The sequence below is a fragment of the Triticum aestivum genome, chromosome 1D (genome assembly GCF_018294505.1).
Source record: "Triticum aestivum cultivar Chinese Spring chromosome 1D, IWGSC CS RefSeq v2.1, whole genome shotgun sequence".
NCBI classification, from domain to species: Eukaryota; Viridiplantae; Streptophyta; class Magnoliopsida; order Poales; family Poaceae; genus Triticum; species Triticum aestivum.
The window spans coordinates 205,665,577-205,673,177 of NC_057796.1; the positions used below are offsets into that span (position 1 = coordinate 205,665,577).

General features: G+C 48.1%; 1 pseudogene; it reads right to left on the reverse strand.

Moving 5' to 3' along the window:
- Positions 1 to 3,268: 3,268 nt before the first annotated feature.
- On the reverse strand, positions 3,269 to 6,811 carry LOC123167427 (LRR receptor-like serine/threonine-protein kinase GSO1; annotated as a pseudogene).
- Positions 6,812 to 7,601: the final 790 nt, after the last annotated feature.

The window sequence follows — 7,601 nt, forward strand, 5'->3', positions numbered from 1 at the left end:
TGGCATCTTGTGTGATCACGATACAAGGTTCGTCAGAGAACAGTTTGTCAGCTTTGTTGGCAACAACGTCAGTACCAATGGCGAGGGACAAATAGAACCAGTTTCTTGCGTGTTCAAACGAGGCGGGCCAATAGGTAAAGTTCTCGTCCATCGATGGTTACCGGAATGTCATCAACAATAGTAACATGGTCTTACTGACAAAGTTGTACACCGAGTTGTTTACATAAGTAGCGAACTATTACTGCTTAGGTTATATAAATAACAACAACAACAACAACAACAACAACAACAACAACAAACCATAGGGAGGGGGTGCATGTTTGTCCAGTGGGCTGAGGAGAGAAGTCGTAGAAAAAAACATATGAAAACAAACATCGCTAACAACCCCAGACAAACAGAAGTGCACTGGCGGTTAGTGCAATATGCCTAAACTTTCAGAGTGCATCATCTACAAGGTCTCAGGTAATCCAAACTGGGAAGAAATGGGAGAAGACAATTCAAGGAACAGTCAAAGTAAATGTTGACGCTTCATTCTATGCTGATGAGAATAAGGGTGCAACGGAAGAAATAATTAGAGATAATAACAGGGTGTTTCTGGCAGCGGCTTGGAGGCCATTACAACATGTTACTGATGCACATTCTGCCAGGCAATGGCGGTGTACCAGGGACTTTTCCTCGCTGATAAGATGGGACTCCGCTCGATTCATATTGAATTAAATTCTCTTGAGGTGATCAACGCATGTTCTGAAGAAGATAGAATCTGGAGTCAATGAGCGGCTATCTACGTTGATTGCTTCATTCCAGATTGCTTCATTCCAGCGGGAATGATAGGTTCTGTTCAATTCATGCACTATGTTCGGGAGACGAATGAAACAACGCATTGTTTGGGACCAGTTAGAGATCAACCAACTGAAAACGAAATTTGGGTCAGTCAACTAACGCAAATTTGTTCAGTCGATTTGCTCCAAGTGAGAATTGAGGGACAGAGCGCTGTATGGGTCGATCTTGAGAGTCCATCCATGCATGATCTGTAGTGCTGCTCAGGTGTGGCTCGCGCGGAGATGGGTTCACTTCCATGTGATGCATGCATGCACACAACCACACAATCTCATGAGCAATATTTTGTTCATTAAGCACCGGTCATTAATTAATCACAAGAAAAACCAGCCATCACAGCCATTATCCGAATGGGAACCCAATGTGTTATATGCAATCATTGGTGACTATATGTGCACTGAAAAAGAAAAAGCTTTCAAAAGTTGCACACAATTTGCAATGAAATTGACTTTCTGAAATATGCAAAGAATAATATAATAGTGCATTTTCCGCATACTATAGTTTACACATAGTGTAAATGAAATAATGTATTGCCTTTAAGAAGAAAGAAAATTAAAAACAACTTGTGCACAATTTTGCACCGAAATTGCACTTTATCGTAATATGCAAAAATAATCATATAATCATGAAATTTCGGCACATATTATATAGTATTTGTTTGTATATAATCACACTCAGCCAAATACCCACAAAAACAAAAAATAACCAATAAAGCAAAAAAAGAAAAACACATAGAAACAGAAAAAAGAAATAGAAAAATTAACTGGGTATATTATAGTGAGATTTCTGCAAAAGAAGTGTGTTCTGAAAAGTAATGGATTAGCGACATCGGTATTACCCTTACAAAATAAAAGAAATGGACACTAAAAAATCAAAAATTAAATAAAGAATTAAAAAAATAAAAAATGATGTTTTCTATGTAAGAATGAACTCGTGGCATTGGTATTACCCTTTCAGAAAAAATAAACATAATCAAAATAATGAAATTTTCTAAGAAAGAATGAAGCCCTTTTGAGAAGAAAGAAAATAAAAAAGAAAAACTTTAAAAACCTGCACACAATTAGCACTGAAAATTGCATTTTTTTAAATATGCAAAGAGTAAGCATATAATAGTGCATTTTTCGCATTCTATTACAATATACACATAGTGTAGATTTATTTTCCTTTAGGAAGAAAGAAAAAACTTCCGCACAACTTTGCACCAAAAATTGCATTTTATCATAATATGAAAAAAACAATCATATAATCATGAATTTTTGGCAAATATTATATAGTATTTGTTTATATATAATTACACTCAGCCAAAAACCAACAAAAATAAAAACTAACCAATAAAGGAAAGAAAAAAGGAAAAATAAAAACGCATAGAAACATAAAATAGAAATAAAAAGGCAAAAATACCCATAAAAGAAACAATTAATTTTTCTAAGAAAGAATGAATTAGTGGCATTGATATTACCATTTATGCTTTTTTTAAATATGCAAGATTAAGTACTGAAAAAATTTGCACGAAATATACACAAAATTACGCTTTTAAAAAATATGCGAGAATAAGCATATAAAAGTGGAACTTTTGCAAAAACAAAATCTAAGAACAATTGAATAGTGGAATTGGTATTAACCTCAAAGTAGATTGAAAATGAAGTAAAGACTATTTTCCTGAAAAAGAATGAATTAGTGGCGTTGGTATTTCCTTTAAGAAGAGAGACAATTAGAAAAAAAACCTGCACACAACTTTGCACCAAAATCGCACTTTATCGTAATATGAAAATAATAATCATGAAATTTTGGCACAAATTATATAGTATTTGTATGTAGATAATTACACTCATCCATAAACCACAAAAACAAAAAATAACCAATAAAGGAAAGGAAAAGGGAAAAAAAAGAAAAACGCGACCCAGAAGAGCAAAAACGAGCCCAAGAAGCAATTCGATTGCCCTAAATAGGGGTCAATCGATTCCACACAGCCCAACTGTCAACCCAAATGATACGGAAAAAAGCACACATCTCAAAGCAGAATCGGACGGCCCAATTGACCCAAAAAGAAATTTTCAGCTGACTGATATATAGCTAAAGTGCATTTTTTTTTAGCTAAATTTGCATACGATAGTGATAGTTCTTGTAAGTGGGTCGATGAACCCCCTGATTTCTTGGTGAATGCCATTGCAAACGATGTAACTATATTACCAACTCAATAAAGTAGTCATGATGGTATTCTCTTAAAAAAGGAGACAAACAAATAAAATGCACAACAATCAATTGATGACATCAAGTACTCAAAAAAAAAATTGATGGCATCAACTTAAATGTTGATGTCACATATAGATGAGCTCTAGACACACAACCTTATTTAAATACAATGCAAACGATCACCACCTACCAGACACGTCCCAGAATAATCACGCAGAGGCGTTCTTCTGCGGAAACTAATAGGTCAGGCATAGTACCGATGTTTACACGAAACAAACGAATGGAATGAACAATACAGAACCACCGCCAAAACCAATACAAACCTGTACAAATGGTACTACTAACCAGCACATATCATACCCGCGAACTAACGAGGTCGCCGATCATGATCCCCGCGAACGGCTTGTCCAAGGTGGACCTCCGGCGAGCGGAGAGCTCCTGAGCCACGGTGCGCATATCCGGGCGAGCGTCGGGGTTGGTGCGGACACAGGATAGTGCCACGACGAAGATGAACACCACCTGCGCCGCCATCTGCTCGGCGGGACCGTCCAGCCTCTGGTCCACCAGGTCCCTAACCAGCAGGAGCGCCGCCGACTTGCCGACACCGGCCTGCGCCTCGTCGAGGCTGTACAATGAGCTGATGAGCCCACCCGGGAACTTGCCGGTCAGGATCTCCATGGCCACCACGCCGAAGCTGTACACGTCGCACTTGGTCGTCACCCTCAAGTAGGCGAGCTCTGCAGCAAGAAACGCGACGACAAATGTGAGCTTGCAAGAAAAGCAGTAATGGAGGACAACTCGGGGTGCGTAGGGTGTGCGTACCTGGTGCCATGTATCCGTAGGAGCCGGCGACGCTGGTGCAGTTGGAGCGTCCGGGGGCGAGGAACCTCGCCGTGCCGAAGTCTGACAGCCGCGTCTCGTACTCGGCGTCCAGAAGGACGTTGTTGACCGAGACGTCGCGGTGGATCATCGGCGGCGAGCAGTCGTGGTGCAGGTAGGCCAGCGCGCTCGCCAGGCCCCTGATCGCCCGCATCCTGGCCGGCCAGTCGAACCTCTCGCCGCTGCGCTCGCCGCCCATGTACAGCACCTTCCCGAGGCTGCCCCTCTCGACGCGCTCGTAGACCAGGTACATGTACCCGCCGGTGGCGCAGAACCCGTGGAGCTTGACGATGTTCCGGTGCCGGACGTGCGTCAGGGCCCTCACCTCGTTCTCGAAGCTCTTCTCGCTGATGCCCCAGCACGCGTCCCCTGTCTCCGACACGTCGAGCTTTTTCACGGCGAGGGAGTGGCCGCCCGGCACTTTGGCGTGGTACACGCTCCCGAAGCTGCCTTTGCCGATGCAGTAGGCCTCGTTGAAGTGCTCCGTCGCCGCCAGAATCTCGCCGAAGGAGAACTCCACATCCTTGCTCCATATGGACGCCTGCAGATCCGTCGTGCCGCTGCCGCTCGCCGTTGTCTCTTCCGTGTCCTCGTCGGTTCGCCTCTTCTTGCGGACGAGCAGGAGAGCCACTGCAGCGACGAAGAACATCAGCGCGCCGACAACAGAAAGGGCGACAGCAAGGACCAGCCTGATGTTGTGTCGCCGTGAGCCAACTCCGGCTCCGGTGGAAACCAAGCTGCAGGATTTCAGGCCGGCTACGTCGCCGCACAGGCCCGGGTTGCCACTGAGATCCAGGTCGCTCAGCGAGCTCATCTTTCCCAGCAGAGCCGGCACCGCTCCGGTGAGGTTGTTGCTGCTCAGGTTCAGGTACCACATGCGGTCCAGTTTCGTGAGCTCCACGGGCACGCCGCCGTCGAGCTCATTCCCGGACAGGTCCAGCAGCAGCATGGTCGTGACGTTCCCCAGTGTGGAAGGGATCGGGCCTGACAACATGTTGTGCCTCAGGTTCACATTCAGCAACTGTAATTTGCCGAGCTCTGGAGGGATCGCGCCGGCGAGGTGATTCGCAGCGAGGCTCAAATCTTTAAGTGCGGCCATGTCACCGAAACCGGGAGGAATTGTCCCAGTAATCTTGTTGCGGTCCAGGTTCAGATACAAGAGGCTCTGGAACTGAGCCCAGTGCTCTGGGAGCTCGCCGCCGAAGGCATTCCCGGAGAGATCGATGTAGTAAAGGTTAGGATGCAATCCCAAGACCTGTGACACGTCGCCGGTAAGCCGGTTACGTGACATCCTGATGCGTACCAGCTTGGTCAAGTTGCGGTAGCAAGCAGGCACGGTGCCGGTGAACTGGTTGCTGTCCAGGCCAAGGTACATGAGGCGGGAGGCGCTCAAGCACAGCCCTGGGGGCAGCTCGCCGGAGAAGTTGTTGTTTGCCATGCTTACCACGGTCAGCTGGCGGCTGGAAATCGGCGGGATTGTCCCGGAGAAGAAGTTGTCGAAGGCGACGATGTAGACGAGGTTTGGCAACCGGACAAGCCCGGCCGGCAGCTCCCCATCGAGCATGTTGGTGCTCACGGATATCTTCTGCAGCGCCCTCATGTTCCCCAACTCGTCAGGCAACCGGCCGGTGAGCTTGTTGTTGTACAGCCGAAGAGTCTCTAATCTTGTGAGGTTGCCGATGGTCCGTGGGATAGTACCAGAGAATTCGTTCTCCGCGAGGTCCAGCAGCTTCAGATTCATCAGACTTCCGATGATCGCCGGGATCTCACCGGAGAGGTTGTTGGTCGCGAAGGAGAGGAACTCCAGCCCCGACGCCATGCCGACCTCTGCGGGGATCACGCCGATGAAACGGTTCTTGTCCGCCTGAAACACCGTGAGACGTGTCCACGCCGTGAAGTAGTCCGGCAAGATCTCCCCGGTGAGCATGTTCTTGGAGACGTTGAATTCTCGTACTCTCCTCAGCTTGGCCCACGACACAGGCAGCTTCCCGGAGAGCTTGTTGACCGCGAGGCCGATGACGCTGAGGTTGGTGCAGTGGCTGAGCTCCGTCGGAAGGGTGGACTCCAGCTGGGCGATGCTGACATTGATGCGCTCGAGCGACCGGAGCTTGCCGAGAGAGGCGGGGATCGCGCCGCCCAGCGGGTTGCTGTGCAGCTCGAGCACTCGTAACCTCGAGATGGAGCCGAGCGCCGGCGGTATGCCGCCGGAAAAACTGTTCTTGCCAAGAACGAGGCTCTGAAGCCTGGTCAAGTTGGAGACCGACGGCGGTATTTCGCCGGCGAACTGATTGGAAGAAAGGTTGAGGTGCTCGAGGTTCGGCATGTACGCAGGCAAGGCCGGCGGGATTGGGCCCGACAAATTGTTGTTGGACAAATCCACCGACGTGATGTTAAGCAGCGGCGCGGACACGTTCGACGGGAACGGCCCGACCAACGCGTTGTAGCTGAGGTTGAGGCTGCCGAGGCTGGGCAGGGACGAGAGGTCCAGAGCGTCGAGGGTGCCGTCGATGCCGGCGCCGGACACGTCGACGCCAACGACCCGGCCGAAGACGTCGCACGTCATGCCGTGCCACGAGCACACCGCGAAGCTGGAGTTGGCGGCGGCCGCCCGGTCCCACGAGGCCAGAGCGCCCGCGGCGGCCGCGGTCAGCGGCAGGCTATCCTTCCATTCCAGGAGCGCCTCTGCCTCGCCGGGCGCAGAGCTCGCGCCGCGCAGCTGCGAGGACGACAGGAGCAGGAAGAGAAGAAGCGCGAGCAGGAGAGTGTCTCGGCTGGACGCTCTTGCTTGACGGTGATCATGGCGCCTCATCTCGATCTCTCTCGGAGAATCAGCAGTAGATGAGGATCGTTTGTTCGTTTGTCAACCATGTCATAGGAGTACGTGATCCAATTGGAGTGCAGCCGCAGCCATCGCCGGCATTGCCTGTGGTCCGAGCTCTTCTACAGGCAGTGGACATTTGATATGGGAGCGCTGACCGGTGGTAGAAGAGTTGATGCTTGCAGCCATTCGGGGTACGACTGTAACTTGTGAAATGTGTTGGTTTGTTTTTCCCCTGCCTGTCTGCTCGTTTCCTTGAAAGGTTGAAGGAGTCACCCCGAAAGACAAAAAGATAAAAAGAGGTTGAGAAGGAGCAGGTTGAAGGAGTTCTCCTTTTATAATTTTGCATTTTAGAACATTGACTAGAAGGTCTCGCGCGCTTTGCTGTGTTGTTCTTCGTTTATGATTTTGTTTTGTTGTTGTGTCATTGTTGGTCGGTAAGTCACAAGGTTTAATTATGCTGGGTTCGGTATTTTTCTTTACGATGGTGCAATTGTTTAATTTATTAAATACATGATTTAGACGAGAGGGGAAAGATGCACACGCGAGCGCACAAACATGAACAGTAGTGCTACACCTACTTAGACAGTTTTACGTAATTACAGAGGCAATTGACTACGCCTAGTAGCCCATAATATAGAACACCGACACGTCAAACAGACAAGACTATACACACACCACACATACATTGCGGTTGAGCTCAACAGCCCTCCGCAAATGGGTCACACACTTACAGCTGGGGCCGAGCGGTGCCTTCAGCCACAATGCATCACAAGCCTCTCTTTCTAACAGTTGTAGCAAACTATCAAACGATGTAAACAAAGAAATGCATATGTAAACTCAGCCATAAGAAAGACAAACATACTTGTTAGGG